The sequence below is a fragment of the Artemia franciscana genome, chromosome 5 (genome assembly GCF_032884065.1).
Source record: "Artemia franciscana chromosome 5, ASM3288406v1, whole genome shotgun sequence".
NCBI lineage: Eukaryota > Metazoa > Arthropoda > Branchiopoda > Anostraca > Artemiidae > Artemia > Artemia franciscana.
In genome coordinates, this window is record NC_088867.1 from 38,394,329 (window position 1) to 38,403,158 (window position 8,830).

General features: G+C 33.2%; 1 long non-coding RNA gene across 1 annotated transcript; it reads left to right on the plus strand.

Moving 5' to 3' along the window:
• Nucleotides 1-1,967: 1,967 nt before the first annotated feature.
• Nucleotides 1,968-6,098, plus strand: LOC136027374 (uncharacterized). The gene is made up of 2 exons (XR_010617587.1): nt 1,968-2,810; nt 3,172-6,098. It is a non-coding gene; the product is annotated as an uncharacterized LOC136027374 (long non-coding RNA).
• The last annotated feature ends 2,732 nt before the right edge of the window (nt 6,099-8,830 follow it).

Genomic DNA, 8,830 nt, shown 5'->3' on the forward strand with positions numbered 1-8,830 from the left:
AAAATAGTTAGAGACGTCAGATATGACTTTTGATTTTACATCAGAAATTTATAACTACACTTTAGTTAGTATAGAAGATTTGTGCGTACGTATGGCAAACAAATCTCTTCAGGATTTGGGAATGCCTTCATCTAACCGTATCGCTGCTGTTTCGACATGTGTAGAATTGGATCGTGAACAAAGTTACAGTATGAGTGATCTATTGTCGTATGTACAAAATAACATTTCCAAGTTAACGTCGGAACAAAAAGACATTTATGATACGATAATGCATTGTGTCGATAACAACGTTGGAGAAATTTTCTTTTTGGATGCGCCAGGAGGTACTGGTAAACGTTTGTGATAAAACTGATTCTGGCATCAATTCGATCAAAAAATGATATAGCGTTGGCAATTGTGTCGTCCAGAATAGCCGCAACATTGCTGCCTGGTGGAAGAACTGCTCATTCCGCTTTGAAATTGCCTCTGAATTTGATTCTACAGAAACTCCCACGTGCAATATTTCCAAATCATCTGGGATGGGTAAAGTATTGCAGCAATGCAAACTTAGTATTTGGAATGAGTGCACAATGGCACACAAAAAATTGCTCGAGGCTCTGGATCAATGCTTGAAAGATTTGCGAGGGAAGTCGAAACCCTTTGGCAGCACATTAATATTGCTTGCGGGAGATTTCAGGCAAACATTACCTATAATACCTAGATCAACTCCTGCAGACGAAATGAACGCTTGCCTGAAAAATTCTAATTTATGGGCACACGTAAAAATATTAAAATTAACTACAAATATGCGTGTCCGATTGCAAAACGATGACTCTGGTCAAACATTTTAAGATCAATTGCTGGCAATTGGAAACGGAAAGCTCCCAGTAGACTCAATTTCAGGACGTATACAACTACCTGCTGATTTCTGTAATTTAGTGACGTCCAAAAATGAATTGATTGAAAAAGTATTTCCGAATATTCTAAAAAATTATAAAAATAATAAATGGCTAAGTGAAAGAGCGATTCTCGCACCCAAAAATATAGAAATCATTCGTCCACGAAATCAACAATATTGTTTTGACCAAGATTCAAGACCAGGCAGTCCTTTACAAGTCAGTCGACACAGTTTTGGAACCAAATGAAGCGGTTAATTATCCATCTGAATTTTTAAATTCCGTGGATCTTTCAGGGTTTCCACCACACGTGCTACAACTAAAAATAGGCGTACCAATAATACTCTTAAGAAATATCAACCCACCAAAGCTTTGCAATGGCACGCGACTTGCCGTAAAAAAAACAACGGAAAACCTAATAGAGGCCACAATCTTGACAGGGCCTTTTGAGGGTGAGGCTGTTCTTATTCCTCGCATTCCCATGATTCCAACGGATCTGCCTTTCAATTTAAAAGATTGCAATTCCCAATTCGATTAGCATTTGCAATCACCATTAACAAAGCTCAAGGTCAATCATTAGAAAAATGTGGTATAGATCTTAATACTGATTGTTTTTCCCATGGAAAATTGTACGTTGCATGTTCGAGGGTCGGTAAACCTGACAATCTATTTATATGCAGCGACAATTGGACAGCGAAGAATGTTGTATATTCGCAAGTTTTACGCAGTTAATTTGTATTGTATCTATCTATCTATCTATCTATATAAAAACGAGTTGTGTGTATGCATGTTGGTTTGTTTGTAAAAAGAGCGTTTGCATATGACGTCATTATTAGTACTTACGGCTTTGTATATGCACAGACAATGGGAAAGCCAAGAATGTTGTATATTTGCAATTTTTACGTAGTTTGAAACACATATATAAATCTATCTATATTCACAGGTGGGGCACAGGGACACAACTACAATGGTGCGTAACTAATATGGCGCGTAACGACTTACGCGCGCGGGGGGTCCCGGTCGTTATTTATATTCCCTGTGTCCCGGTCGTCATTTGTATCCCGGTGTACCGGTCTGTATATACATTCGTTTTTTAGTTTTGTTTTTCTCCTTTATTTTTTTCCTTTTTTTTTTCTTTTTTAGTTTATTTAGATTTTTAGATTTTTTAGTTTTTTTATTAGTTTTTAGTTTTTTTTTCTTTTTAGTTTTTTTGTAGTTTTTACCTTCTTTTTAGTTTTGTTAATTTTTTTTTTACTTGTGTCCTGGTCGTCATTTATACTCCCTGTGTCCCGGTGCTTTGTTGATTGCTAATCGAACATTCCTTTTGTCCTGGTCGCTTTCTCTTTGAGTGTCGTCATTTATTTTTTTCTTTTTTAGTTCTTTTAGTTTTTACCTTTTTTAGTTTTTTTTTAGTTTTTAGTTTTTTTAGTTTTTTACCTTTTTTTAGTTTTTTTAGTTTTTTAGCTTTTTTATTTTTTTTATTAGTTTTTAGTTTTTTTGTAGTTTTTGCCTTTTTTTTTAGTTTTTTGTCCTGGTCGCTTTCTCTTTGAGTGTCGTCATTTATTAGTTTTTTCCTTTTTTTTTTAGTTTTTTATTGGTTTTTACCTTTATTTTAGCTTATTTTTCAGTTTTTTCCTTTTTTTTAGTTTTTTTTTATTTTTTATTTTTTTTAGTTTTTTACCTTTTTTTAGTTTTTTTAGTTTTTTTAGTTTTTTAGCTTTTTTACTTTTTTTATTAGTTTTTAGTTTTTTTTTGTAGTTTTTGCCTTTTTTTAGTTTTTTCAGTTTTTTTTTTAGTTTTTTATTGGTTTTTACCTTTATAGTTTTTTTAGTTTTTTAGCTTTTTTATTTTTTTTATTAGTTTTTAGTTTTTTTTGTAGTTTTTGCCTTTTTTTAGTTTTTTCAGTTTTGACGTCACCTAATCCAGTTTTTTCAGGTGACGTCACCTGACACATCCATCCACACATCCATCCACACATCCACAGACAGACAACTTATTTTTATATATATAGAAGATATATATATATATATATATATATATATATATATATATATATATATATATATATATATATATATATATATATATATATATATATTATATATATATATATATATATATATATATATATATATATATATATATATATATATATATATATATATATATATATATATATATATATATATATATATATATATATATATATATCTATCTTCTATATATATAAAAATAAGTTGTCTGTGGATGGATGGATGGATGTGTCAGGTGACGTCACCTGAAAAAACTGGATCAGGTGACGTCAAAACTGAAAAAACTAAAAAAAGGCAAAAACTACAAAAAAAACTAAAAACTAATAAAAAAAATAAAAAAGCTAAAAAACTAAAAAAACTATAAAGGTAAAAACCAATAAAAAACTAAAAAAAAAACTGAAAAAACTAAAAAAAGGCAAAAACTACAAAAAAAACTAAAAACTAATAAAAAAAGTAAAAAAGCTAAAAAACTAAAAAAACTAAAAAAAGGTAAAAAACTAAAAAAAATAAAAAATAAAAAAAACTAAAAAAAAGGAAAAAACTGAAAAATAAGCTAAAATAAAGGTAAAAACCAATAAAAAACTAAAAAAAAAGGAAAAAACTAATAAATGACGACACTCAAAGAGAAAAAAAAGGCAAAAACTACAAAAAAAACTAAAAACTAATAAAAAAAAATAAAAAAGCTAAAAAACTAAAAAAACTAAAAAAAGGCAAAAACTACAAAAAAAACTAAAAACTAATAAAAAAGCTAAAAAACTAAAAAAACTAAAAAAAAGGCAAAAACTACAAAAAAACTAAAAACTAATAAAAAAAATAAAAAAGCTAAAAAACTAAAAAAAACTAAAAAAACTAAAAAAAGGTAAAAAACTAAAAAAACTAAAAACTAAAAAAAACTAAAAAAGGTAAAAACTAAAAGAACTAAAAAAGAAAAAAATAAATGACGACACTCAAAGAGAAAGCGACCAGGACAAAAGGAATGTTCGATTAGCAATCAACAAAGCACCGGGACACAGGGAGTATAAATGACGACCCGGGGGAAACAGGGGGATATAAATGACGACCGGGACAAAAAAACTAAAAAGAAAAAAAAACTAAAAACTAATAAAAAAACTAAAAAATCTAAAAATCTAAATAAGCTAAAAAAGAAAAAAAAAGGAAAAAAATAAAGGAGAAGAACAAAACTAAAAAACGAATGTATATACAGACCGGGACACCGGGATACAAATGACGACCGGGACCCGGGACACAGGGAATATAAATGACGACCGGGACACAGGGACACAACTCCGGTACACCGGGATACAAATGACGACCGGGACACAGGGAATATAAATGACGACCGGGACACAGGGACACAACTACAACGGGGACACCGGGGGAAACAGGGGGATATAAATGACGACCGGGACAAAAAAACTAAAAAGAAAAAAAAACTAAAAACTAATAAAAAAACTAAAAAATCTAAAAATCTAAATAAGCTAAAAAAGAAAAAAAAAGGAAAAAAATAAAGGAGAAAAACAAAACTAAAAAACGAATGTATATACAGACCGGGACACCGGGATACAAATGACGACCGGGACCCGGGACACAGGGAATATAAATGACGACCGGGACACAGGGACACAACTACAACGGGGACACCGGGGGAAACAGGGGGATGTAAATGACGACCGGGACACCGGGACAGGGAATGGTCGATTAGCAATCACCATCAACAAAGCTCAAGGGCAATCATTAGAATCATGAGGTATAGATCTGAATACAGATTGTTTTCCCATGGACCATTATATGTTGCATGTTCAAGAGTCGGTAAACCTGACAATCTATTTATATGCAAAGACAATGGGACAGCAAAGAATGTTGTATATTCGCAAGTTTTACGTAGTTAAAACCATATATATATATCTATCTATATTCACAGGTGGGACATAGGGACACAACTACAATGGCGCGTAACTATTATGGCGCGTAACGACTTACGCGCGCGGGGGGGCTTGGGGGGGGCGCGAAGCGCCCCCACCAACTAGGTGTTGGGGTGGCGCGAAGCGCCACCCCAACAGCTAGTATATATATAAAAATAAGTTGTCTGTGTGTGGATCTGTGGATCAGGTGACGTCATGTTTGTCCGCATATGACGTCTGAATTATTTCACACTAATACAAAAGAAGAAAAAAACTAAAAAAGGTAAAAACTACAAAAAAAAACTAAAAAGAAAAAAAAACTAAAAAAGCTAAAAAACTAAAAAAAAACTAAAAAAAGGTAAAAATCTAATAACTAAAAAAAAACTGAAAAAAATTAAAAAAGGCAAAAACTACAAAAAAAATAAAAACTAATAAAAAAACTAAAAAAGCTAAAAAACTAAAAAAACTAAAAAAAAACTAAAAAAAGGTAAAAAACTAAAAAAAACTAAAAACTAAAAAAGAAAAAAACTAAAAAAAAGGAAAAAACTGAAAAATAAAAGAGAAAAAGAAAACTAAAAAAATAAAAATAAATATATATAAAAATAAGTTGTTTGTGGGTTATGTCTGTCTGTCTGTCTGTCGAGTGACGTCGTGTTTGTCCGCATATGACGTCTGAATTATTTCACACTAATACAAAAGAAGAAAAAAAACTAAAAAAGGTAAAAACTACAAAAAAATAAAAAGAAAAAAAAACTAAAAAAGCTAAAAAACTAAAAAAAACTAAAAAAAGGTAAAAAACTAAAAACTAAAAAAAACTGAAAAAACTAAAAAAAGGCAAAAACTAAAAAAAAAAACTAAAAACTAATAAAAAAACTAAAAAAGCTAAAAAACTAAAAAAAGGTAAAAAACAAAAAAAACTAAAAACTAAAAAAGAAAAAACTAAAAAAAAGGAAAAAACTGAAAAATAAGAGAAAAAGAAAACTAAAAAAATATTAATAAATATAAAAAATATAAATATAAATATAATATAAATTAGCAATCAACGAAGCACCGAGACACAAATGACGACCGGGACACAGGGAGTATAAATGACGACCAGGACATAAGTAAAAAAAAAAAAACTAAAAAAACTAAAAAAATGGTAAAAACTACAAAAAAACTAAAAACTAATAAAAAAACTAAAAAATCTAAAAATCTAAATAAACTAAAAAAGAAAAAAAAGAAAAAAGGAAAAAAATAAAGGAGAAAAACAAAACTAAAAAACGAATGTATATACAGACCGGGACACCGGGATACAAATGACGACCGGGACACAGGGAATATAAATGACGACCGGGACACAGGGACACAACTACAATGGGGACGCCGGGGGGCACAGGGGGATATAAATGACGACCGGGACACCGGGACATAAGGAATATAAATGACGCCCGGGACACTCAAAGAGAAATCACAGACTGGAACACCGGGACACAAATGACGACCGGGACACAGGGAATATAAATGACGACCGGGACACAGGGACATAACTGCAAAGGGGACGCCGGGGTGCACAGGGGGATATATAAATGACGATGGCGACTCAGGGAATGGTCGATTAGCAATCACCATCAACAAAGCTCAAGGGCAATCATTAGAATCATGAGGTATAGATCTGAATACGGATTGTTTTCCCATGGACCATTATATGTTGCATGTTCAAGAGTCGGTAAACCTGACAATCTATTTATATGCACAGACAATGGGACAGCAAAGAATGTTGTATATTCGCAAGTTTTACGTAGTTAAAAACATATATATATATATATATATATATATATATATATATATATATATATATATATATATATATATATATATATATATATATATATATATATATATATATATATATATATATATATATATATATATATATATATATATATATATATATATATATATATATATATATATATATATATATATATATATATATCTATATTCACAGGTGGGACATAGGGACACAACTACAATGGCGCGTAACTAATATGGCGCGTAACGACTTACGCGCGCGGGGGGGCTTGGGGGGGGGCGCGAAGCGCCCCCACCAACTAGGTGTTGGGGTGGCGCGAAGCGCCACCCCAACAGCTAGTATATATATATATCTCTATTCACAGGTTGGACACAAGGACACAACTACAATGGCGCGTAACTAAAGTGGCGCGAAGCGCAACCCCAACAGCTAGTATATATATATATATATATATATATATATATATATATATATATATATATATATATATATATATATATATATATATATATATATATATCTCTATTCACAGGTTGGACACAAGGACACAACTACAATGGCGCGTAACTAATATGGAACGTAACGACTTACGTGCACGGGGGGGGGGGCTTGGGGGGCGCGAAGCGCCCAAACAACTAGGTGTTGGGGTGGCGTGAAGCGCCACCCCAACAGCTAGTATATCTATATATATATATATAAATAAGTTGTCTGTGTATGTGTGTGTCGAGTGACGTCATGTCTGTGTGTCGACAGACGTCATGTTTGTTGATTGACGAAATTACACACCGGGACATCGGGACACAAATGACGACCGGGACACCGGGACATCTATATATATAAAAATAAGTTGTCTGTGTGTCGAGTGACGTCATGTTTGTGTGTCGACTGACGTCATGTTTGTTGATTGACGAAATTACAAACCGGGACATCGGGACACAAATGACGACCGGGACAGCGGGACATAGGGAATATAAATGACGACCGAGACACTCAAAGAGAAAGCGACCGGGACTCAAGGAATGTTCGATTAGCAATCACCATCAACAAAGCACCGGGACACAAATGACAACCGGGACACAGGGAATATAAATGACGACCAGGACACTCAAAGAGAAATTACAGACCGGGGCACCAGAACACAAATGACGACCGGGAAACCGCGACACAGGGAATATAAATGACGACCGCGACACTCAAAGAGGACTGGGAAACTGGGACACGAAGGACGACCGGCACACAAGGAAACAACACCAACGGGGACGCCGGGGGGCACAGGGAGATATATAAATGACGACAGCGACACGGGGAATGTTCGATTAGCAATCACCATCAACAAAGCTCAAGGGCAATCATTAGAATAATGAGGTATAGATGTGAATACAGATTGTTTTTCCCATGGACAATTATATGTTGCATGTTCAAGAGTCGGTAAACCTGACAATCTATTTATATGCACTGACAATGGGACAGCCAAGAATGTTGTACATTCGCAAGTTTTACGTAGTTAAATATATATATATATATATATATATATATATATATATATATATATATATATATATATATATATATATATCTATATATATAAAAATAAGTTGTCTGTCTGTCTGTGGATCTGTGGATCAGGTGACGTCATGTTTCGGCTGACGTCATGAAATTAGTTGCCGTCATTTTTGCTTTGAAGGTGACGTCATACAAGTTATATAAGACATATGTTCGCGTAGAAATCTATTAATGTTTAAGTTTACAATGACTGATGAAGATGCTCAAAGAGTCTATGCCAAAAAACTTTCTGCTGATAGAGAAAGTAAGAAAAGAAAGCGTGCCGAGGAACTACCAGAGCAACGCGAAAGCAGACTTGCTGCTAAAAGAGAAAGTGAAAAAAGAAGGCGTGCCGAGGAATCAAAAGACCAGCAGGGAAACAGGCTTGAGGCTGATAGAGAAACAAAGAACAGAAAGCATGCCGAGGAACTACCAGAGCAACGCAGAAGCAGACTTGCTGCTAAAAGAGAAAGTGAAAAAAGAAGGCGTGCCGAGGAATCAAAAGACCAGCAGGGAAACAGGCTTGAGGCTGATAGAGAAAGAAAGAACAGAAAGCATGCCGAGGAACTACCAGAGCAACGCAGAAGCAGACTTGCTGCTAAAAGAGAATGTGAAAAAAGAAGGCGTGCCGAGGAATTACAAGAACAGCAAGAAATCAGGCTTGCTGCTGAAAGAGAAAGTAAG